At 38.8% G+C, this 25,202-nt stretch overlaps 1 pseudogene; it reads right to left on the bottom strand.

Moving 5' to 3' along the window:
• LOC101361677 (60S ribosomal protein L10-like) overlaps positions 1-14,505 on the bottom strand; it is a 23,681-nt pseudogene extending 9,176 nt beyond the window's left edge.
• Positions 14,506-25,202: the final 10,697 nt, after the last annotated feature.

Below are 25,202 nucleotides of genomic sequence, written 5' to 3'. Positions count from 1 at the left end.
GTATGCAAAAGAACACATGAAAATAGGCTCAACCTCATAACTGGGAAATGCAAGTCAAAACCATAATGAAACACTGCTTCATACTTGCTGCAATGACTATTATCAAAAAGATAAAACAAGGGTTGACAAGCATGTGGAGAAATCAGAGCTCTCACACACTGTTGGTAGAAATATAAAGTTATACAGCCACTTTGGAAAACAATTTTGTAGTTCTTTAAAAGTTAAATATATAAATACTATATGATCTAAACATTCCACTCCAACGTGTTTACCCAAGAGAATTAAAAGCATACGTCCACACAAAGGCTTGCACTCAAATGTTTTTAGTAGTTTTATTTTAATAGCCCCAAAGTGGAAACAACCCAAATGTTCATCAATAGGTGAATGATAAACAAATTTCTATTTATCCATAGAATGGAATATTCCTCAGCAACAAAAAGGAATAGATGATTTAAAACATGAATGAATCTCAAAATGATTATGAAGAGTGAAAGAAGCCAGACAAAAGGAGTATATACTGTATCATTCCCTTTATATAAAGTTCTAGTAAATGCAACCAATGTATAGTCACAGAAAGCAGAAAGTGGTTGCCGGGGGATGGAGGAAGACTAGAAAGGACGGATTACAAAAAGGCAGGAGGAGTGACAGACATGGTCTTTCTCTTGGTTGTGGTGGTAGTTTCCAGGGTGTAAACACGTCAGAACTTATCGAATTGTACACTTTAACTATGTGCAGTCTATTTTATGCCAATTATACCTCAATAAAACTGTTTTATATTGACAACAGTCATCACGTGAAGAAGAGATTGAAAACACTGGGTTAAGTTTTGAGCAAGGAGGCAGTTTTCCAGATGGATTGGATTGGGAATAGATGGGGGAAGTGAGTTTGGATATCGTAAGAAAAGGGAAGAGTACTGCCTATTATAGGACTGTACATAGATTAGTGAGCACAAGTGAACAATATAAAGAGGCTGGGGAGGTAGGCAGGGGCCAGATCGGGAGGGCCTTGGATGCCAGGCTAACTTGTTTAGACTTTAATTAAGCAGGCAAGAAGACAAGAAATCACTGAAGGGTTTCAAGCAAAGGTATGAAATGACTATCTGCAATTTAGGAATATAATTTTAGCTGTTATGTGAACAGTTTTAAGAGGGGTGTGTGTGTGCGTATGTGTGTGTGAGACAGAGAAAGAGGGAAGGGGAGAGGAGGGAAGGGGAGGGAAGTGAAGGGGAAAGTAGTAGAAGGGTGGGAAGGGGAGGGGAGGGGTGGGAAGGGAAAGGAAAAGAAGGGGAGGGGAGGTGTGGGAAGGGGAGGGAGAGAATAGATACTGGAGGCAGGGAGATCAGTACAAAGACAATTGCAATTGTCTGAGAGATAGTGGGTTAGGCAAATCAGGGACAGGACAGAGTCTGTCTCTAGAGAACAGAGTTGTCCTCCTGGCTTTGGAGGATAAAGAAGACAATAACCAAGATAGATAATAAATGGGAGCAGGTTTGGGACATCCCACAATTTGAGGTGCATTTGAGGCTTCTAGGTAGATATATCCAGTAGACGACTGAGTACAGGAATATAAAAATCAGGGGAGGCCAGTGCAATACAGATGGTGAGATAAATCATGAAAAATGCATATCACACAGGAAAAAATAACAACCCAAGACTGAGGCCACTGTTTGAGTAAGTGATGAAATTACCACAGTCTCAGGATTACAGGATTTAGGGTTTGGGACTTTATAGTGGAAAGGGAGATCATAATTATCCTTTTTATGTCCTCTTCCCAATCCTTCTTCTTCCACTCCTAGAGTGACATTTTGGGTGGTCAGATCTTGGGTTGGGTGAGGGCTGGATGGGTCTTTATGAAATGGATCAAGGAGAGGGACACGGTAAAGACCAGGGATAAAGAGATCCTTAAAGTCTTACACCTGGAGGGGAAGCAGAGAAGGGCCGGTCAGAGATGGCAGGTGTCTCCATGAAGATTGCTGGGCCCTAACAGCAGACACTACGTGAGCACTGTAACTGTTGCACCACCAAGGGACTCCTAACCAGTTGCCCTCCAGGCAACTCCGACTCATGACGACTCCATGCCTGTCAGAATAGAATTGTGCTCCATAGGGTTTTCAATGGCTGAATTTTAGAAGTCAATTGTCTGGCTTTTCTTTCGAGAAGCCTCTGAGTGGACTCGGTAAGCAGCCGAGCACGTTTGCACCCCCTGAGGACTGCCAATAAATGTTTTTTGAATTGATGAAGGAACTCACAATAGGCACTTGTCATGGATTCAACTGAGTCCCCCAAAAAATGTGTGTAGCAACTTGGCTAGGTCACGATTCCCAGTATTGTATGATTGTGTTATCTGATGTGATTTCCTTACGTGTTGTAAACTCTATCACTATGATGAGATTATATGTGACCTCCTTATGTGTTGAAAATTCTATCACTGTGATGAGGTTCTACTGATGAGGTTGACAAGACTAGATAGTGTCTTAATGCAATCTCTTTTGAGATATAAAAGAGAGAAGCGAGCAGAGACACATGGGAACCTCATACCACCAAGAAAGCAGTGCCGGAAGAAGAGCACGTCCTTTGGACCTGAGGTTCCTGCGCAGAGAAGCTCCCAGACCAAGGGAAGACTGATGACATGGACCTTTTACAACAGAGAGAGAAAGCCTTTTCCTGGATCTGATGCCCTGAATTTGGACTTGTAACCTACTGGACTGTGAGAGAATAAATTTCCCTTTGTTAAAACCATCCACTTGTGGTATTTCTGTTGGAGCAGTACTCGATGACTAAGACAGCACTCAATACTATTGATGGTGATAAGGATAGATTTGCTGAAGATAAGTTGGGGGTGGAGTGGGAGGAGAGCATTTCCTGGCACAGAACCCTTCTTACCATCTCACACTTCTCACTATCCTTCACCTCCTGTTGCAGGAGCTTTTCTCACGCCATGTCCCAGGATGCTTAGGGTCGCTTCTTACACTCTAAATCCCTTCTTTGTAGCACAACGCAGGGACTCATTTGTCCTTTGATTCCTCTTTAAAGTGGCCTCAAGCCTTGGATTTTGGGCACACTTCCCCAGCCTGGCTGTGGTGAAGGGTACAGTCTTCCCAGCTCACTCTTTCCTTCCTTATGCTGAAGACAGACGCACCAACCATTGGTGTTTGTAGGCTGTTGCTGTTAATCACCATGGAGAACTTAGAGAGGATCACAAAAATATAAAGCATGAGAACGATACCACGGTTACCAAACCCTACACAGCCTTTTTGTGCTGATCTTGTTCTAACCTTGTACTAGCTGCTATCTGGACACTATTCAATTTTTCTCACTTACTTTTGTTCTCGAGCATGAGGTTCACCAAACCTCCTCTTTCTGAGTGCCTTTGCTAGTCTCTAAAAAAAAAGGTTTGCTTTCAAGAAGATTCAAAGAGCTTAAAGTAACACACGCCTCAGCCTCACCTGGACTCAAGTAGGCCAATTACGTATACCTCTAAGGTCCTTTAGACTGGATGACACCCAGCCTGGGATATTTCTTCAGATGCCTAAGTAAAATGATTACCCATTTCTACTTCTTTTGTTTTTATTCTTAACTGCTTATCTTTTTTTTTTAAATTACAAAGACAATATATACTATTGAAATTAAGAAAACCCGAAAAAGCACAAAGAAGAAAACAAAACAATCTACATAATACAACACAAAGATGAATAGTTTGGTACATTTACTTATGTACGTAGCCTGCACCCATAATTAGAATAAGACTCTATGCATAACTTTATATTGTTTGTTCCACTTAACATCGAAAGTATTCTGCTATACTACTAGATAATTTGGAACATATAAGTAAAGTGGCTACCAACTATTCCACTCTATGGATTAACTACCTCTCCTACTCTTGGATATTTAAGTTGGTTCCAATTATTCAGTCTTATAGAGAATTCAGTGAAAATCTTTGTACAACTTTCTCCCCATTTCTGATTTATGACTTTTAGTTAAATACCTAGAAGTGGAGTTTCTAAGTCAAATAGTCAAATGACATTTAAAAAAAAAAACATGTTATAAAATCACTGTTCAGAAAATTTGTATCAGTTTGATTCCTGTCACAACCACACTTGCCTGCTTCAAATCCCAGCTTCCAGATTTGAATTTTAAAAACACCCTAGACCAGGACATGTGCAATTCTTTGGGTTAAGGCAAGAAAACATTAGAACTTCTATTTCCACATCTTAAAATTCTCATCCTTGCTAGCATTTTTTAAAACTTTTTATTTTGAAATAATTGAAGACTTATGAAAAAGTTGCAAAAGCAGTGTAAAGAATTCTTGCATACTCTTGACTCAACTTCTCAAAATGTTAGCACACTGCATGATCACTAATATAGTTATCCAAACCAGGAAATTGACATAGATACAACAATATTAACTCAAAAGCCCTATTCAAATTTTGTAAATTTTCCCACTAGTGTCCTTTTTCTGGTCGAGGACCCAATCCAGGATCCCACATTGCATTTAGTTGCCATGTCTCCTGATTCATCTCCAGAATAGGACAGATTGTGACTCAGTCTTTGTCTTTCATGACCCTGACATTTTCAAATGTCATATAGGCCAGATATTTTGTAGAATGTCCCTTAATTTGAGTTCATGTGATGTTTCCTCATGATTAAATTTAGGGTCTGCATTTTTTAGCAAAAAAGGAAGAGAAGAACTTTTGTCCCCTCCCTAAAGCATATTAGGCACACATGATGTTGGTATACATCATTAGTGGTGATGTTAACTTTGGTCATTGTTTAAGGTGATATCTGCCAGGTTCATCCACTATAAACTTATTATTTTGTACTTTGTAATTAGTAAGTGTCTTAAGAGGAGAGACTTTGGAATCTCAAAATTTTAAAATTTCAGTTATGTACACGGCTTATTATGTATATATGTATTAGTGCAATGGTGTATGTATACAGGCATACTTCAGAGATATTGCGGATTCGGTTCCATACCACCACAATAAAGCAAATATCGTAATAAAGTGATTCACATGAATTTTTTGGTTTCCCAGTGCGTATAGAAGTTATGTTTACACTATACTGTAGTCTAGTAAGTGTCCAATAGCATTATGTCTAAAAACACAGTGTACATACCTTAATTAAAACATACTTTATTGCTAAAAAATGCTAACCATCATCTGAGCCTTCAGCGAGTCATCATCTTTTTGCTGGTGGAGGGTTTTGCTTCGATGTTGATGGCTGCTGACTGGTCAGGGTGGTGGTTGCTGCAGGTTGGGGTCGTTGTGGCAATTTCTTAAAATAAGGCAACAATGAAGTTTGCTGCATCGACTAATTCTTCCTTTCACAAAAGATTTCTCTGTAGCTTGCGATGCTGTTTGTTAGCATTTTACCCACAGTAGAACTTCTTTCAAAATTGAAATCAGTCCTCTCTAACCCTGCCACTATGTTATCAACTAAGTTGATGTACTATTCTAAATCCTTTGTTGTCGTTTCAACAATGTTCACAGCATCTTCACCAGGAGTATATTCCATCTTAAGAAACTACTTTCATTGCTCATCCGTAAGAAGCAATGCCTCTTCTGTTAAAATTTTATCATGAGATTGCAGCAATTCAGTCACATCTTCAGGCTCCACTTATAATTCCAGTTATCTTGCTATTTCTACCACATCTGCTGTTACTTCCTCCACTGAAGTCTTGAATCCCTCAAAGTCATCCATGAGGATTGGAATCAACTTCTTCCAAGTTTCTGTTAATGTTGATATTTTGACCTTCTCCCATGAATCATGAATGTTCTTCATGGCATCTAGAATGGTGACTCTGTTCCAGAAGGTTTTCAATTTTATGTGCCTAGATTCACCAGAGGAATCACTATCTTTGGCAGTTATAGCCTTACAAAATGTATTTCTTCAATAATAAGACTTGAAAGTCGGAATTACTCCTTGATCCTTGAGCTGCAGAATGGATGTTGTGTTAGCAGACATGAAAACAACATTAATCTCCTTGTACATCTCTATCAGAGTTCTTGGGTGATCCGGTGTGTTGTCAAAGAGCAGTAATATTCTGAAAGGATTTTTTTTTTTTTTCCTGTATAGTGGGTCTTAACAGTGGGCCTAAAATATTCAGTAAACCATGTTGTAAGCATCGAGGGTCAGAAAAAAAGAGGAAGACCCTCACTGAGATGGATTGATACAGTGGCTGCAACAATGGGCTCAAGCATAACAATGGTTATGAGGATGGCACAGGACCAGGCAGTGTTTTGTTCTGTTGTACCTAGAGTTGCTGTGAGTTGGAACCGACTCAATGGCCCCTAATAACAACAACAAATGTTGGAAACAGATATGTTGTCATCCAGGTTTTGTTGTTCCGTTTATAGAGCACAGGCAGAGTAGACTTAGCATAATTCTTAAGGGCCCTAGGATTTTCAGAATAGTAAATGAGCATTGGCTTCAATTTAATGTCACCAGCTGCATTAGCCCCTAAAAAAGAGTCAGCCTGTCCTTTGAAGTTTTGAAGCCAGGCATTGACTTCTCTCTAGCTGTGAAAGTCCTAGATGACGTCTTCTTCCAATACAAGGCTGTTTCGTCTATACGGAAAATCTCTTGTTTAATGTAGCCACCTTCATTAATTATCTTAGCTAGATCTTTTGAATAACTTGCTGCAGCTTCTACATCAGCACTTGCTGCTTCACCTTGCACTTTCATGTTATGGAGATGGCTTCTTTCCTTAAACCTCATGAACCAACCTCTACAAGTTTCAAACTTTTCTTCTGCAGCTTCCTTACCTCTCTCAGCCTTCGTAAATTGAATAGAGTTAGGGCCTTGCTCTGGATTAGGTTTTGGCGTAAGCGAGTATTGTGGCTGGTTTGATTTTCTGTCCAGACCACTAAAACTTCTTTCTTCTTATCATTTGTGTGTTCACCGGAGTAGCACTTTTAACTTCCTTTAAGAACTTTCCCTTTGCATTCACAACTTGACTGTTTGGCACAAGAGGCCTAGCTTTTTGCCTCTCTCAGCTTTTAACATGCCTTCCTCACTAAGCTTAATCATTTCTAGCTTTTGATTTAAAGTGAGAGACATCTGACTCATTCTTTCACTTGAACACTTAGAGGCCATTGTGGAGTTATTAATTGGCCTAATTTCAATATTGTCATATCTCAGGGAATAGGGAGGCTCGAGGACATGAAGAGAGATGGGGGAACGGCTGGTCGGCAGAGCAGTGAGAACATACACAACATCCATAGATTAAGTTTAGCGTCTTATATGGGTGCAGTTCATGGTGCCCCAAAACAGTTAGAATAGTAACATCAAAGATCACTGATCACAGATCACCATAACAAATACAATAATAATGAAAATGCTTGACATCTTGTGAGAACTACCAGATTGTGACACAGAAACATGAAGTGAGCACCTGCTGTTGGAAAAATGGGGCCAATAGACTTGCTCAATGCAAGGTTGCCACAAACCTTCAATTTGTAAAAAACAGAATATCTGTGAAGTGCAATAAAATGAGATATGCCTGTGTAATATAAATATAACATAATATTGATATACATATTGAGGGTGAATGCTTATTTTTTTTAGTAGGCTTATCTGACAAAAAATGTTTTAGAAACCCTGGTTCTAGACCAATTTATGTTCTTCCCTTACTCTTAAAGCGTGACTTGCCCATTACTTCTTCCATGAAACGTTCTATGATTGAGTGTGCCCTGTTGTCAATGTTTTGTCTACGTTTTATAATGTCTTGCAGTTGTCCATATTTCAACAGTTTGCTTTGTTTCTTTGCCTGTTTTTAAGCACTCCTCATTTTCCCCCATGCTTCAGTGCCATGCACACCTCTCTAGATTCTAAGGTTGTTGGAGACAGGGACTATGTATGTTGTATTATTTTTATTTTTTGATTGTGCTTTAGGTGAAAATTTACAGCTTAAGTTAATTTCTCATTCAAAAGTTTATACACACATTGTTTTGTGACATTGGTTGCAATCCCCACAACGTGACAGCACACTCCTCCTTTCCACCGCCGGTTCCCTGTGGCCATTAGTCCATTTCTTGTCCCTTCTGGCCTTCTCGTCCTGCTGACATTGTGTTCTTTGCTATGCTAAATCCTTTAAGGTTAGTATCTGTGCTTTATTTCTGTACCTTCCATAATGGTAACATAATGCCTTGTACATAAAAGGCCCTCAAACAGTCTTTCTTTATTGACCAAGTGAGAGTGTAAACATCTGGTACAATGTTTGCATACTGAGGAAATGCAATTACTTTGGTTCAATGACTGTGGCAGACTCTCTTGGGTGGCTAACCAAGTTACTATTTCCAACTCTTTCTAGCCAACTTCCAGTTAGTGTAAGGCATACGATATAGTTCTAGTTAATGAGAGATAAAGGGAAGTCTTATGTGCAGTTCTGGGAAAAGGGTTTGCTTTTCTGATATAGGCACTGAAATTTTGCCTTCTTCCTGATCCTTGTCTGGAGTGTAGAGGTGACGGCTGGGCTGCAGTAGCCATCCTATGGACTATGAACAAAAGAAAGGTGGTAACATTGGTCCTAACATTTTATAACTGAAGAAGCAAATCCAAGTAACTATTATCTGCTTGTAAACATCTTGCTATGTAAGAAAATAAATCCATATTGGTGTAAGATGTTGTAGCTGGATTTCCTCCTACTTATTTCTCTAAAATATTTCTGACATACGCCAATAGACTGGAGAAGCAAGGATTACTGTTTGATTAATTCAAGACAGCTTCACTGAGAAGGGGGATTTCATGATTATTTTGATAATAAGAGAAATGACTAGGGATATTGAATTAGAATAAATAGAAACTTCCGTTGATGTGATGTTGTTTTGGATGAGGTCTGGAGGTGGAGATGGGATAGCAAACTGAAGGGGGTTCATTTCTGGGATATGTCCATAGAGTGGGTGTAAATAGCGGGATAAGAACAATGACACACACAACCGTGAGGGCATTGAGAGCCGTCAGCATGGTAAAATTCATAATGGGACAGGGCAACATGGGAATTATGGTAAAGGTATTGTAGCAGGCAGATCAGAAACAGGGGTATGCTAAGGATGAAACTGAAAAACTACACAGGCCACCAGAGATCTTATGAAATGTGGGTGTTTGTGGTAGAGTAGAGTGCTCAGGGTATATAGAGTCAGAGGCTGGAGTATGGACTGCAGTTCTGCTATAACTAGCTGAGCAACTTGGCCGACTCATGCTCTTTCTGAAGCTCAGCTTTCTGATCTCTGAAATAATAATAACTAATTGCCCTGGAGTTGATTCCGACTTTTGGCAACCCCGTGTGTGCCAGAGTAAAACTGTACTCCATGGGCTTTTCAGTGGCTGATCTTTCAGAAGTAGATCAGGAAGCCTTTCTTTTCTTCCGAGGCGCTTCTGGGTAGACTCGAACCTCCAGCCTTTAACCTAGCAGCTGAGTGCATTAACTGTTTGCGCTACCCAGGGACTTGGAATAACAATAAAAGAGATTTTATTACCTTTTGTGAGGTATATACCTCAAGAGAGATATGAAACAGTTACTCAAATAGGGAACGTTGGAAAGGACTAAACAAATGCCTTTTATTGATACCAAACTGTAGTGTAACCTGAAGATGATTTATGCTACATGTTCTGTGTAAAAGGGGAAGAGAATTCTTTGACATGAATTTTCCGTTTGACTGAGGCTCAACCGGAATCCTCTAACATGAGGATGCATCTCAAGTCTCAGGGTCACTCACGTGCTTAGGGTTTCAATGTTGCTGAATAAAAACGTCTGGTTTCTTCACAGTTTAAGAGACAATGACAGGAAAGTACAGTGCGAATAATTTCACCATTTTTAAACCTCTAATAGTTCTCAAGCCAAAAGTAATTGATGAATGCTACATTTTTGTTTTTTTCACCTATTTTAATCAGGAAACCTTCTGCAATATTCTATTTTCGGTTCCAACACATTCACTAGAATGGGTTGCTAGTCAAAGCCAAACCCATTCAGCCGACGGCTCTAAAAATACTCTTGGTTTCTGCCAGTCAATTTTCTTCTATTTTCACAATTAGTGGTTCTGCCTGGAAACTGTCTGCCAACATGCAAGTCTCATCCAAGGGCTGATGGAAATTTGAGAATGTGCTAAGCTGTGGAAGGTCTAAGAGCAACATTATTCATTCACTATTTGAAATATTTAAACAAATGGAAATCAAAAAGAAAAAAAAAGAGATGAAGTCTCATTATTAGAAATGAATGGCTGCTTTCCACTCTTTCTACAATATAGTCTTAATACCCATTTACATACCATTTGTAATATTAATATTATTGTAGTGAAATAAATCACACCCTTCAGTTTTACATTTTTAATTACATTTTACTGCATTTGTTCTTTTGTTTATAGTTAACTAATAAAATATTTATTACTTCTTACATATATGATGGTGTTTCTGTATTTTAGTCAGATTTTTCACATAATCTTTTCTCTCTCTTTTAGTATCTTTTTTATGACCCTACACACCACAGGATGTTGTTTTGCGGAAAACCTCATTATTTTTTAATGCATGACTATTTATTAATGTATTGTGTATATAATACACTATGCTTTTCTTTGAATTGATGAATACATTTACATCCACTTGAGAATAAAAATTCCCTTAAGGGCCAATCTCACATTTCTCTCGCTGTGTTGCCAGAAGCCCATACTGATTATTATTTTTTTGTTTTGTAGAGAGCAAAAAGGAGGGAGAGAAAGAGAAAGAGTGAGAAAAGAGACATACCTTGAACTTTTCTTTTTTACTGTATTTTCATTTTCTGAGAAATCTTTCTCCTGAGCTAAAAAATTAATGCTTCATTGTAAAATGGAATTTTCAGAGCATGCAAATTAATTTACTCTTTGCAAAATCTTGTATTTGATATGCATTTTATGTTGAGCCCTTGGCTTGCTGTTTTTCAGGTTATTTTTCATTGTATTTGTTGAAGCACTTCCTCTATAGCTCCACAACGTTGCACTTAGAGGATTAGATACCAGTTGAACGATGAGTGAAGAACACAGTTAACTACAATAGCAGGTACTATTGAGAATAATTTTACAGCTGTAAAAAAAACAAAATCCTTTTCCTCATTTAAAACCCTGCTACAAATTGTGAACCGAGCTCCTGGCAAGTTGGAGAGTCTATGAAAACTGACAGAGTAAGCTAGAGGAAAATGTTTCTTCTCTCCCAGGTACAAGCAGCTGGACATAGCTGCCCAGTTATCTCATCTCCTCTTGGCCTGACTTGAGAGTTTTTCTGGGGCTTGCTGTGGGTGGGATCTGGCCATTTCTGTTGCTAGGCATTCTCCCCTGTGACTTTTGTACCCTTTCAGGGACACTTTTCTGGGTTCTTTTGGAATAGCACAGAGCAATGTTTAGCATAAATGGCTGAGAAGACCAGTGCCCTCAGTGATTTATTGTTTGCTCTAGTGAGCACGAGCTAGTTTAAGCGGAGGATGGATGTAAGGGAAGGCGCATGCTGGAGGGTAGTCTTTTTCTCTTCCATTCTCTAGAGAGAGTCTAGAGAAAAAATACGGTGCAGAGACGGAAATGTCCCATGTTTTCTCTCTTCTCTTCCTTATACAGTGTTGCCTGGCATCCTCAATTAACCATATCCTCACAGTAATACTGGAAGTATTTCCAGGACGGCTCCCTGTATTTTAAATGCTTCTTTATTTCTAAGAAATATGTTTAATTTTCATATGGAATGAATAGGGTACTGAACAGGAAATTTATTGTGCTCTCCGATTTCAATAAATAAATGTGTCCATTGTGATTGCATACACAGGAGGTAGAAATATGAAATGTTTCCCTAGAAAGAATATACTAGAGGACGTGTTACTGTCTAGTCAAGAAGAAACATCAGGGTGCAATCATCAGGGGTCACTGTTTTCTAAATCAATTGGACTTTCATGGGCATTATTACATGTGGACTGTATGTAAGACCTCTTGCTATTTTGCATTCTTACTACCTTCATACACCAGTGGGAGACAGTCAGGAGCATTCAGGTATCTGTGGCTTCCCAAGCACTGCACAGGCATACTACTGGCTCAAGGAGGCTCTCAGAAGTCTCAATGTGGAACACAGCTGTCACCTCAGTGCCCTCCTAGGGCCCGAGCAGCTGGAAGATAGTTTTAAAAAAATGATTAGGAAGCGTATTTAAGGATAAGTAGCAGGAATCTTCTCAAAGAATCTAGCCATGTCTAAAGAACTTGAAAGGTGTGGATCAAATGTTATTGTTCATTGTCTGTTCAGAATCACTTAAATTCTCACAGCCTCAGTTTTCTCATCACTAAAATGGGACTAGTAATAATAAAGACTTTAGAAATATTAATTATTCCTAACTCTTCTGAGACTTTACATCATTATTCAGTATTTTCTTCTCCCTTTTTCTTGTTCCTTCCAATTGTCTTCCTCACTTGTCTTATCCATATGCTCTAGTATCCTACAAAAATGGTTAATTTGGGTCAGCTTCTTATATCTCTCTCTTCCCTTTCATGAAATTTCAAGTTTTTGGAAAAGGAACCTAAGCTATGGTTTTCACCTGCCCTTCACCTCTGGTAACCTCATTGGCCTAGAGTGCCTAGAACTACTTCTGGGAACAAAATGTTGTTCTTTGCCATTGAGTCAACGCCAACTCATGGTGACCTTATGTATAACAGAACAAAGCATTGCCTGGCCCTGTGCTATGCTCACAATTGTTGTAGCTATTTTGTCAATCCATCTTATGGAGGGTTTCTCTCATTTTCCCTGACCCTCTACTTTACCAAACATGTCCTTTTCTAGTGATTGGTCTTTCCTGATGACATGTCCAAAGAAAGCAAGAGAAAGTCTTGCCATCCTCGTTTCTAAGGAGCATCCTAGCCAGGATACTTCCTCCAAAACTGATTTGTTTGTTCTTTTGGCAATCCATGGTATATTTAATATCTATAGCCAACACCACAATTCAAATGCTTCAAGTCTTCTTCAATCTTTCTTTTCATTGTCCAGCTTTCTCATACTATGAGACAATTGAAAAGACCATGGCTGGGTCAGGAACACCTTAGTAGTCAAAGTGACATCTCTGCTTTTTAACACTTGAAAGAGATGTTTTGCCTTCGATTTTCCCAATGCAAAATAGGCTTTCAGTAATTTCCTCCCTGTATCTTTTTTCTCTCCCATGTTCTGGAAATTAACTTTTACTTCCTAACGTGGTGGCATCTTAGTATTCTGCACACTTAACTATGGAGCATTTGGCACATTGGTGGGCCTGGCTTCTGTACACACTTCTCCTGTGGGATCCTTAACTTGGGTTCATTCTTACTTATCCCCTTGCACACAGTTAAATGACTTTCTCAGAGAACTCTTTCCTCTCCTCTAGCTCAGAATAGAAAACCCCATGTTATACTATCTTGACACATATTCTTTTCCTGTAAGGCTCTTTTAATAATTTGTAAGTATTTACCTTTTTGTTTAATTGTTTAATGCTTTTTTCTAGGGACCATTTTGTTGTCGTTCACCACCAGAAGCTAACCTTCTTACCATCTGTTCAACCATTTTGTCCTTATGGGCTGAAAGGACAGAGTATCCTTGCTGACACATAGTTACTGGCACATAATAAGTGCCTAATGAATTAATGAAAGGATGACATATATACATTGTTGTTACTCATATGATTTTGAGAATTAATATTTTGACTCTTTTCCTCTTTTACTGGAACCATTGAAAGATTGCTCAATGGTTTTTAATCTCTCACAGGAAGCCTATTATTCATACTGTAGCCTGACTCATCTGTTTCAACATCATCTGAAAGTTGTTGTTGTTAGCTGCCGTTGAGTCAACTCTGATTCATGTTGACCTTACGTACAACAGAACAAAACGTTGCCCATCCTACGTAATGCTCACAATTGTCAACATGTTTGAGTCCATTGTTGCAGCTATTGTGCCAGTCATTTTCACAGAGGGTCTCCCAGGATCTCATTGGCTCTCTAACTCAGCAAACATGATGTCCTCCTCTAGCAATTGATTCCTCCTGCTGATGTGTCCAAAGCAAACAAGTCGGACAATGTTCTACTGTGATCCTTAAGGTTTTCACTGGCTAATTTTTGGAAGTAGATCACCAGACCTTTCTTCTTAGTCTGTCTTAGTCTGAAAGCTCTGCTGAAACCTGTCCCCCGTGGGTGACCCTGCTAGTATTTGAAACACCAGGGCACAGCATCTAGCGTCATAGAAATATGCAAGCCACCACAGTATGTCAAACTGACAGAGGAGTGGTGGAAATAAAATTAAACCATGGTATTTTCCTGCTCAATAACTTACCAAGCCTCATTCCACTGCTTTTACACTGAAGTATTCAGTCCTGAACATCATTTCTTGATTTCTCAGCAATAGACTCCCCCTACCTTCTCAGGGGCTTTGCCCACATGATACCACCACCCAGCGGCTCTCCCTCTGCTCCCTCTGCACTGGGTTCAAGCTGAGAAGCCTCTGCATGTATTTCAATCGCGTATCCATCTGTTCCTGGTGTTCCCTGCATCCCCAGGCTTGCGCTGTCTTTCTCTCACTCCCTCTCACTCACCCTTTGAAACACTGCTGTTGGATTTCACTTCCTCCATGAGTCTTTTCCCTCAGCCTCTCTGCTCTGATAACACTTTCTTTAGACTTTTGTTTTCTAATGTTTATCTCAAATGTCTTCTCTCATGGTGAGTGCTGCAAAACTCAGTGTCCACTACCAGAGAGGAATCACCACAAAGGCGTGGACTGGCTCCCATCAGTTCTTGACACAAAGTATTATGGAAATTCTAGTAGGTTGAATTATTAATAAACCTAGGAACACCAGCTTCAAACTTTTGACTGCACTGTCTTCTGGTATATACATTTCAGTGTCCCTAATAGAGGCATTTGGCCTGCTTCTAAGTGCCCCTGGCTAAGTTGAACAGATAACAGTGCAGCCAACTGTGATATTTGACATCATGTAGAATTCATACTATATTCAATTCATTAAATGAATTTTTGTGTTTGGAAATTGCCTATAGTCTGACCAGTACTCACATAATTCTCTAAATGAGAGAGAAACGTATTAGTGATTGTTAAGGTTGTGTGTCAACTGGCTGTGCCGTGATTCTCAGTGGTTTGGCCATTATGATGTAGTTTGCCTGTCCTATAATGATGCATCACTTCCATTATGAAATTTGATACAATGTGATCACTTCCATGATGGGATCTGCTGTAAGTAGCCAATCAGTTGAAAGGGAGTTTCCTTGGGGGTATGGCCGGCATCCAATGTAGGTGGACTTTCTGGCAAGATTCAGTGATTCTTTCTTGCCCTGGATCTTGCAGCTGGCTCCTGTTCATCTGACCTCCATTCTTGGGACTTGAGTAGCAGCTTACCTGCCGATCTTGGGATTCTTCAGCCTCCGTGGTCTGGATCTTGGGTTTCCCAGTCCCTGCAGCTACCTGGGTGGGAGAAGCCTCTAGCCTGATCCACTGATTTGGTACTTTCCATACTCCTCTCCAGCTGCGAAAGCCATTTCCTTGATATACGTCTTTCTCTCTCTAAATATATGTATGTATATATAGACACTTCACTGGTTTTGCTTCTTTAGAGAACCCAGCCTCAGACAATATTTTTAATGGTGAAAAAATAATGGCATGGTTCTAATATAAGGAATCCAATTCTAAAATGAAATGTGACCACACAAGCAACTGGTTTAAAGGCCCCTACGCCTTTAATACCTGTGACCAATCCTGCTCTTCTTTGTTCCCAGCTGAACCACCATGAATGTCTTAGAGCTGAATTACAAACAATTTATATATGCAAAGATCTTTGCCATTATGAAGAGAGCTTTTGCAGCAGGTAAGCCTTATTCGATGATGCTGTATTTTTCCCACTTTTCAAAATGTGTGAGAGCAGGGCTTTATTTATGCAAAACTATCAAAAGCCAGCTAAAATTAAATAATTTGATCAACTTCGTTTTTATTTTCATAATAATAAATAGTGGTTATAGCAATATTTTCTCTGAGACATATGCCAAAATATGATACCAGAATAACTCTTATCACTTTACTTTTAGATATTCAAAATTAACTGTTTGACTACATCAATTTTACTGATGTAGTTTTGGATTCATGTAGTTTTGGATTGGCATGTAGACACAACAGGCGTACTCTGTTTTCTTCTTCCTCCTGCATGAGTGTGTTTTGGAAGAGTCTTGCTACTACTAGTAAGTAGAAGTTCCAGAATTTCTGATTCCCTTCTATTCTCTTTACCAGCTCAATCATTTGTCCAAGCATGATGAGTAAGAAAATCAAGTTTGAAACTGTGTCATTGATAATCAAGAAATATTGAAAGTAATAAAGCAAAGAAGTAAAATCAATTTATTCCTAGCAATTTTAATCTTAAGTAATGATGAATAAACTATAGATTCATATAAATGTAATCTTTAAAAATATGCCTTGAATTATATGTGGAAAATAGTGGCCAACTTAAGACACGATACTTCAAGAAAAAAATTAAAAATCCAGAGTATGCACCAACAAAAATGAAATAATTCATTATTTTTTACTATTCCAGCCTAACTGCCCTTTGAATGGGTTCTTCTCTTTAGCTGTCTGGCAGATAATTAAATGTATCTACCCTGGTGGGGAAGAGATACAACTATTACTCTACTCCCATCCTGCATTGACAAATTCCATTAACAGAAGAACAATATCATTTCCCTCACTTGTATAGCATATGTTCTGCAGAATAAAAATCACAGATAGCCAATAAATGAATCATTTCTTTTTTAAGGATCAGCATAAAGCTGGTTCCTCTGAGGCAGAGGTTAAAAATGTCCCAAATGTTCAGCTTCTCCAAACTGCTGTACCACTCCATCAACTCTAACATCAACTACTGCCCTTCCCCTCAGTACTCTCCTTCCTGTCTTTGGGTTCCCTAATTTGCTGCAACATCTCACAGAACTCACGAACTGTATCAAGGAAGTGGCTCACATGGTTGTGGAGTCCCGCAAGTCCCAAATATGTAGGCTTCTCCTGACTCGTGTGGCAGCTGGGCTGATGAACCCAAATCGGCAGGTCAGACCACAGGCTGCTGGCTGACAAGGCTGTGGAAGCTGGAAAATGAGGTCAGATAATAGGCTACCAGCCTACAGGGCTGTGGAAGCTGGTGAACCCCAGAACTGGCAGGTCAGATAGCTGGCTGCTGGCTCAAGTCCTTAGAACCAGAGGTCAGAAAGTAACAAACTGGACACAGGATCCAGATGCATAGAGAGAGAGAGAGCCTTGCCAGAGAAACTACATATACACATTGGATGCAGGCCACACCCCAGGGAAGGGCATGACTTGAGTAAGGATGGGACTTAAGTAATGCCCTCCTGCAAGGCTGTGACTCAAGATACACTAAACAACAATCCCTCCTCATTAACTTATGTTAGAATTTACAGCACATAAAATGGAGGATAATTAGGATAATTACATCATAAAATGGAGGACTGCCACACAATATTGGGAATCATGGCCTAGCCAAGCTGACACATAACCCCAAACATCACAGGTTCCATATACCTCATTTGCATAGTCCCACTGAATCATTGTGTGTGAGTCACAAAGACTATGGCTAGAAAAGCCATGTTAAATAATTCATTGCACCACAGTCAAGGAGCAAAGACTTTTCTCCTTTGGATTCAGGTGAGTGTGTCACTTGAGGGAAGAAACACAAAATCAAGTTCATTGTGTTTTTAAGTTTTGAAACTTTTGGGTAAGTTATGTATATAAGTGGAGCCCTGGTGGTGGTGCAGGGGTTAAGGTTGGCAGTTCGAATCCACTAGCCTCTCCTTGGAAACTCTATGGGGCAGTTCTACTCTGTTCTGTCAGGTCACTATGAGTCAGAATCGACTTGATGACAACAGTTTTTTTTTTTTTAAATAATATAAGTATATGGAACAATTTCCAGTGATATCAGGTTGTTCTTCCTAGTTAAAAGATCAATAAACAAAAGATTGATAAAGGGAGCTAGAATATAAATTCTTAGTGCTGATTCACTTTGTGATATTAACTTTATGCTATTAATTTTGTTATGTGACTGTTTACATATCCTTAATGTGAATTATATATTTGTAACTTTAAGTTATTTCTGTGGTTGAGTCTAAGGAATAAATAAAAAAAATTGAAGAGGTCAAAGAAATCACTAAAATGTATATACACACGCATATATTTTTATACATACACTTATGTATTTGTATATAATGTAGATACAGATATAAATGTCTGTCTACCTATCCATCCATCTATCTATTATCTGTCAACATACACACACACTCAACTTGGACAACCAATCAAAAAATAATCGTTTATCAAATAATTCTTGGTTAACTTTCTTATCTCATCTCTTCCGATTCTCACCTGTTCTCCTTCAATCACACTGGCCTCTTTGTTGTTCAGTCACACCAAACATTTTTCTGCCACAAGTCCTTTGCACTTGTTTGGAGCATCTTTCCCCAAGTATTCACATGCCTCACTTCCTTCAAATCTCTGCTCAAATGTCACTTAGCCACTATGTAAAAGGATAAGCTCCACCCCCTCCTCTTCTGCACTTCCTTTTCCCCTCACCCTGTTTTATATTTCTCTAGCATTTTTCTTTATCTGACAGCTAAATGTTCATTTTATAATTTTTTTTTAAAATTGTCTGTTTACCTCTCCTGGAATATAAGTGCAGAGAGACAGAGACTTTGTGTCCTTTGTTCCCCGTTGCACCCATATAGGATAAAATAGTAGCACACAATAAGTGCTCAATAATATTTGTTGATTCAATGAATCAAACAATTATCACCACAATATAGATAAATTACTTAGAAGAAACAGAACTTAAAAGTGATCATATGTATCAAATTCCATTTTACAATAAAACATTACTCTCTTCTAAGAGAAGCCCTGCTAGCATAGTGGTTAAGAACTCAGCTGCTAACCAAACGGTTGGCAGTTGGTATCCACCAGCTCCTCCTTAGAAACCCTATGGGGCAGTTCGACTCTGTCCTGTAGGGTCGCTATGAGTCGGAATCGACTGGATGGCAATTGGTGTTTGGTTTTATCCTTTAAGAAGCTCCAAGCTCTTGTGATTCCCCCTTTAATGTTCAATTCTGTCAAACGTGATCCCGCTTCCCCTCCTGCCTTACACGTTTGAAACAATTGCCTTTTCTGATAGACAGAGAAAGAGAAAATTCATATTATCATGGAAGGATACATAGTGATGATGAACGTGAGGGGACATACGTGAATTCTGTGAAGGCAGGCACATGCCTCCTCACTTACCTGATTTTGCCATATTCAGTCCAATTTCTGGTATGTGTCAAGTGCTGAGTAAGTTCTTTTTAAATTACACAAGTGAGTGAAGGAAATATTAATTTTCTTTTCATGACATTATAGTTTAGAATCTAATCAAGTAAAAAATACGGAGGAATTATGATTACATATTACTTGAAGAAATTTTCCCTCAGAAACCTCAGTAAAATATCAATGTTTAAATGCAAGGATTCTTGATTTTTTAATAATTTTCTCATATCATCACCTCCAAAGGTAATTTTGGAGTAATTTTTCATTAATTATAACATGAATTCAAGAAAGCTACATTATAAATTCATGTCCTTTTAGGTAATAAGAATGACGTTTAACAAGAACTTGTTAACTGGATCCCCATAATATATAAAACTAACAGATATTATCATTGTTAGATGTGCCCCTATGGAAGTATGTAAAGTCATAAGATATGTAAAGTAAAATAAAGTCATATACATTTCCAGTAAGGCAGTGAATGTCCTGGATGCTTTAATTTTTCAACCTAATTAATTGATTTGAGCAGTTAAGCATAATACTAAATTTAGATCTATGTTTTCATTAAACTCTAGGTTAAACTAAACTATTCAGTTGTTGCAAGATACCTATGTATTCCGCAACTCATATGCAGTGGCCAAGTATTTGTAAATCTCATATAATACAAAAACATATTGCATTTCCTATTTTATCTTTCTAAGGATTGCCAGATTAAATATTCTAAATATTTAAAAGATATTTCAGAAGCTCTTCCTATGGTACTTGGCAACATATCATATGATTAGGAAGGGAAAGAGGAGTCAGAGACGAATGGAGGCAAGTTGCTTGGAAGCATGAAGTAGCACTAAAAGAGATCACAAGGTTAGAAGAAAGAGCTTACCTTGCATAAAATATGGCCAATTTTTTCAGAAGTAGACTGCCAGGTGCTTCTTCCTAGTCGGTCTCAGTCCGGAAGCTTCCCTGAAAGCTATCCACCATTGGTGACCCCGCTGGTACTTGAAATACCAGTGGCATAGCTTCCAGCATCACAGCAACACGCAAGCTAAGACAGTACGACAAACTGACAGACTGGCAGTGGTGTAGAATGGTAACTTTGCAGACGAACTTGAAGAGAGAAAAAGGGCCAAATCCGGAAGCCTGGAGTATCTGAAACACCGCCCCCCACCCGTTTTTTTAACTCTTTGTTAAATTGGGACATATTATAAAATTCAGTTAGTAAATAATAGCCTAACACATAGATATATAGGAATTTTAAAAAGCAACAGTTCTCAGCCTCGAGAGTATTGTATGGCATAAGGTAATGCATAAAAAATTCCATCAATTACCAAATAGGTAAGTAATTAGGGAAATATGCATCAATGTAAACAATTACTTGTTTTGGAAGTGTTTCTTACATTCTGACTCTCAATTGTGTGTACACAAGCCAATTTCTTTCTTTCTTCCAGAGTGGGCATTTAATGAATGTTTATTATAAGCAGACCACCAGAGACTTGGTTTGAGATGGGAGATTAAATTTTGAAATTTGTTTCAATAAACAGAGGAAGATTTAATAATTTTGTTGACTTTCAATGCTGATTTAGTGGGAAGAGTATTGAGGATCTGCTGTTAAGACTAATACAAAAAATGAGCCTGAGATATATCTTTCTAGTCAAATAATAGACACATTTATGCTTTTCATAATAATTTCCTTTCTAATTAGTTCTAGACCATATTTTACCTGTAAAAGAAATTCAAATATCATAAAATAAAAAATAATTGCACCTCGATGATATCAGAGTGAGTATGTCCTAAAGTTTGTGAATAGAGCAGAGTAATATACTACCATTGTTCTGACTATTCTAGATTTGTAAAGCTTTGTGTCTGTCTGCAACTGGATTATTTGAAGCCCTTCTCTAACTTCTTCTAGGACCCTGGGTCCTTGAACCCCACTCTCAAGTTGCCTAAAGGCAATCAAGTGATTGGTCATGAGATTAGCAGGTGACTCAATTAGACCCAAGAGAAGCAAGGAACTTTTGGCCAGGTTTTCTGGACGAGATAACCCTTGTTATTTTTCTTGGGTTTGAATATGAGGAAAGGTACAGTGTGAAGGTGCTGTGTGAACTTGAGCCTTTGAGGAGAGAGTTTGCTAAGACTAAAGCCATGATACATGAAGGGGAATAGGAACCTGGCAGCAAAATTTGAGCCTTGATCAAGTTGTCCCTTAGGCAAGCTCTATCTTTGATTTTTTCGGTTTTGGTGGCTAGTTGTTTCTTGAGCCAGCACTAATTTGGGCTGAGTCTTTTCACTGTAAAAGTCCCAACCGATGGAATTGTTCTCATGTTGGTAACTTGTTTGCTTTAAAAGAAAATTCTTAAACACAAAACCAAGGAGAAAGACACATCTTGAAGTTTAGTGCTTGGTTCAGGCTATGACTGTGCCTTGCCAATTTTCAGTAAGTCCTCTGGGTCAGCTCTAAGCTAGATTATGTCCTTTCCATACTCAAATAAAGTTTATTCTCTCCTGTGCCTTCAGTGTTTAAGCATTCAGCTGCTAACCAAAAGGTAGGCAGTTTGAATCTACCAGCCGCCCCTTGAAAACCCGTAGGGGCAGTTCTACTGTGTCTTATAGGGTTGCTATGAGTTGGAATCGACTCAGTGGCAATGGGTTTGGTGACTTCAGCTTAAAATTTTACTTGGGGGCTGTATATGGTGGCAACTGAAACACCATTGCCAGGTGTATTCTGAGTATTAGCCACATCAGTCTGTACAACGCTGCACGGCTCAGTGACTGGACATTTTTGTGACATATGATGGGATGTCTGCTGACCAAACGTATGCATGGCTGAACCATTACAATTTCTCAGAGGTGATGCAGATTGTGTCCCTCTCTCTCTCTCTTTTCCCCTTTCCTTATTTCAAGGATGAAGACTAAATGTAGACTTGATGTAAAACCCTTCATTCTTTGTACTAATTTTAAGGCAAAAGCAGGTGCGTCTTTGTGCAACACAATATTGTACAAGCTCTTTGTGAGTGTGACCCCAAGCCCTGAGACTAAGTTCCATTTTGTGTCCAAGAAGATATGCTATACTTTATATTGTTGGATAGCACTCAGTTTAGACTAACCATTTACATGCTTAAAATCTGTCATATGAAGTAGATATTCACATCCTTGATTTATATATGGGGGCTGCTGAAAGCCAGAAAAGTTGTGACTAGAGGACAAATCTTTTAACATCAAGTCAAGGCCCCTACCATTATTCACTGCTACGCCTTGGTCACCAGCTTACCCAGCAAAGAAAACTAGAGCCTTTGGTCTGCCTTCTTCAAATGGGAGTAAGTGTCAGGAAGAATGATCAAATCCCCTGGCTATGCTATCCCATACACCTTTTCCCTGCCTTCTACTCTGTCCCTCTGCTATCATCCACAGAGCAAGAATGTGCACACATGCACACACTTACACACACACAACACACACACACACAAGCGTACAGCCTCTCAGGACATCCCTCTCTTTGGACTAGTCTTATTTGCTCTGTCTTTCTAACTGGAACTTGACAAGAGGCTAGTTTCCAACCAGTGCAAAGATTATTAGCAGTTTTTGTCTGTGATCAAGCACAAATCCTCCTGGAAAACTCTTTGTTTCTTCCTGTTGATATGAAGAAAATGGAAGACAGTAGTTGGCTGCTTAAACGTATCAGAGTCTGTTATTAGTTAATAAAATATGTCCGTGTTTACCATTATCTGTGGAAATGTGTCATGCCATGCCAGATATGTTGTAGGAATTCCAGGCTGTCAAGAAAGAAAAATTCCAGAAGATATTTTTAGTGTGATTTGAAGTTATGTGTTATTAGCTCCTTTTTGGACTTTAACTAGAACAATACAGCATCAGATCTTTTGCCAAAGCTAGTCTCCCATGCATGCCCTCTGGCCAGCCTCCTTTGCCCATGGTGGTCAGTTATAACGCCTGTGGCCAGGTGATGGTTAAGAGAAGTCTTCAGAAACCATTTCTACTTGCTTGTGCTGCCACAATGCAATTTCCTCTGAAGACTGTATCAGAAATTTGGAGATTGGTCAGAAATGAATCTTGATCACTTTGAGGAAGGAAAGTCTTCCATGACACTATCTTAGCCTTGCCTCCTGTTCATCTTTAGAACAACTCCAAAACATGACAGCATTTTCCAGGGAATGTATAATATTGCATTGCACAGAGAAATATCTAACAAAATTCTCACTTCTCATTTCATAATCTCTAGAATTCTGTTCTTGGGAGATAGTAAAGATTTTTAAAACTTTATCTTTTGAAATATTTTTCCAGAATATGTCCTCTGCAAAATAGTGACTGTATTAGTGGAAAAACTCTTTGGGTAGCTTTGTACGAGGACTTAAATTTCTAGGGGGAGAAGTATGCTGGTGGTTAAAGTAGGGCGAGTTTCTATTTGTAGCTCAAACTTTATCTTATCACAGAGTGATCAGACTCGTGCTTTATTTTCTTGGAGTATAGCAGTACAGTGTTTATACTAACAATTTATAACAAGTTATAAGCCTGTGAAGAAACCTGTGAATGTCTTTATGCCCCTGAGTATGTATGCTATTGTTTTATGATTCTGCTTGAAAACTCAAAGTTGTTTGTTATTTCTTCATAGATACTTTCTCTATAATAAGTATGCCTTAGCAAGCACACTTTTGAGAAAATATTAGCTCCATAAGAGCATATCACCTAGAGGTTGTAACAAATACACAGTTGATTGTTTTGAAGAATTCTTTCAAAATCTCCATGGTGAAAAGTTAGAAAAGAGAAAAATGAGCAAACAATGGTTTTACTCTTGGTTGTCACTCAACAGGATCTACCTAGAGTGAATGGAATACTTGTGAAGATTAACACCAAAAATCAAACCTGTTGCCACTGAGTCAGTTCTGACTCATAGTGACCCTATAGGACAGAGTAGAACTGCCCCATACGGTTTCTAAGGAGTGGCTGGTGGATTTGAACTGCCGACCTTTTGTTTAGCTGCCTAGCTCTTAACTGCTGCGCCACCAGGGCTCCAGATTACAGGAGAAAATAATTGATACTTTTTTATTTTTTGTTGTTCTTTCCTCTTCCTTTTTGAAAAAAAATTTTATGATAGATTTAATCCACTTCCTTGTCTTCAGCCATCATCTGATGATTACCAGTTGCTGTCAGGTTAATTCCTGCTCAGGGTGATCCTATGTGTGTCAGAGTAGAACTGTGCTCCATAAGGTTTTCAATGGCTGATGTTTTGAAAGTAGATTACCAGACTTTTCTTCCCTGGTGTCTTGGGGGGACTCAAACCTCCAACCTTTCAGTTAGCAGCTGAGCACGTTAGCTGTTTGCACTACCCAGGAACTCCATCTAATGATTCATGAATTTATGTTTTCTTTCCATATTTTTCTCAAACTACAGTCCTGAATCCAAGTTGACATCTTTGTCTTGATATTCTACAAGCCCCTTCCACTCGGAGCATGTTGGAATTACATCATCATTTCTCACCAGACCTGATCCTCCCCTTGCAGACCTTAGCAATTGGCAGGCACCACCACTCAACCAGTTATGTGACCGCCTCCTGTCAAAACTACCTCCTAAATATCTTTCAAAATTCCCTTCTTCACCCTAGCCTTCCTGTCTCTATAATTTAGAGCACTGTCTACTCATTCTTGAGTTATTCTAACCATCTTTAACTAATCCTATCTCCAGCTTTGATTTTTTTCTAATTCATTGTCATCTTTTACCCAAGGTAATCCTTTCAAAATTCAAATTACATTATGTCTCTCCTGGCTTATAATCTTTTAGTGCTATAAGATGAGGCCCTCTGTCGTGCATGACACTCAGGGCCTCTTATGAAAGCATCTCTTCTGTGTCTACCTTCCCCAACTCACCTCTTTCCCTTCACCCATGTGTATCCTGGCTCTC

The sequence above is a fragment of the Trichechus manatus genome, unplaced genomic scaffold, assembly GCF_000243295.1.
Source record: "Trichechus manatus latirostris isolate Lorelei unplaced genomic scaffold, TriManLat1.0 scaffold00018, whole genome shotgun sequence".
NCBI lineage: Eukaryota > Metazoa > Chordata > Mammalia > Sirenia > Trichechidae > Trichechus > Trichechus manatus.
Note: the sequence above shows the minus strand (reverse complement) of the source record. Positions and strands in the feature narration are given on the sequence as shown.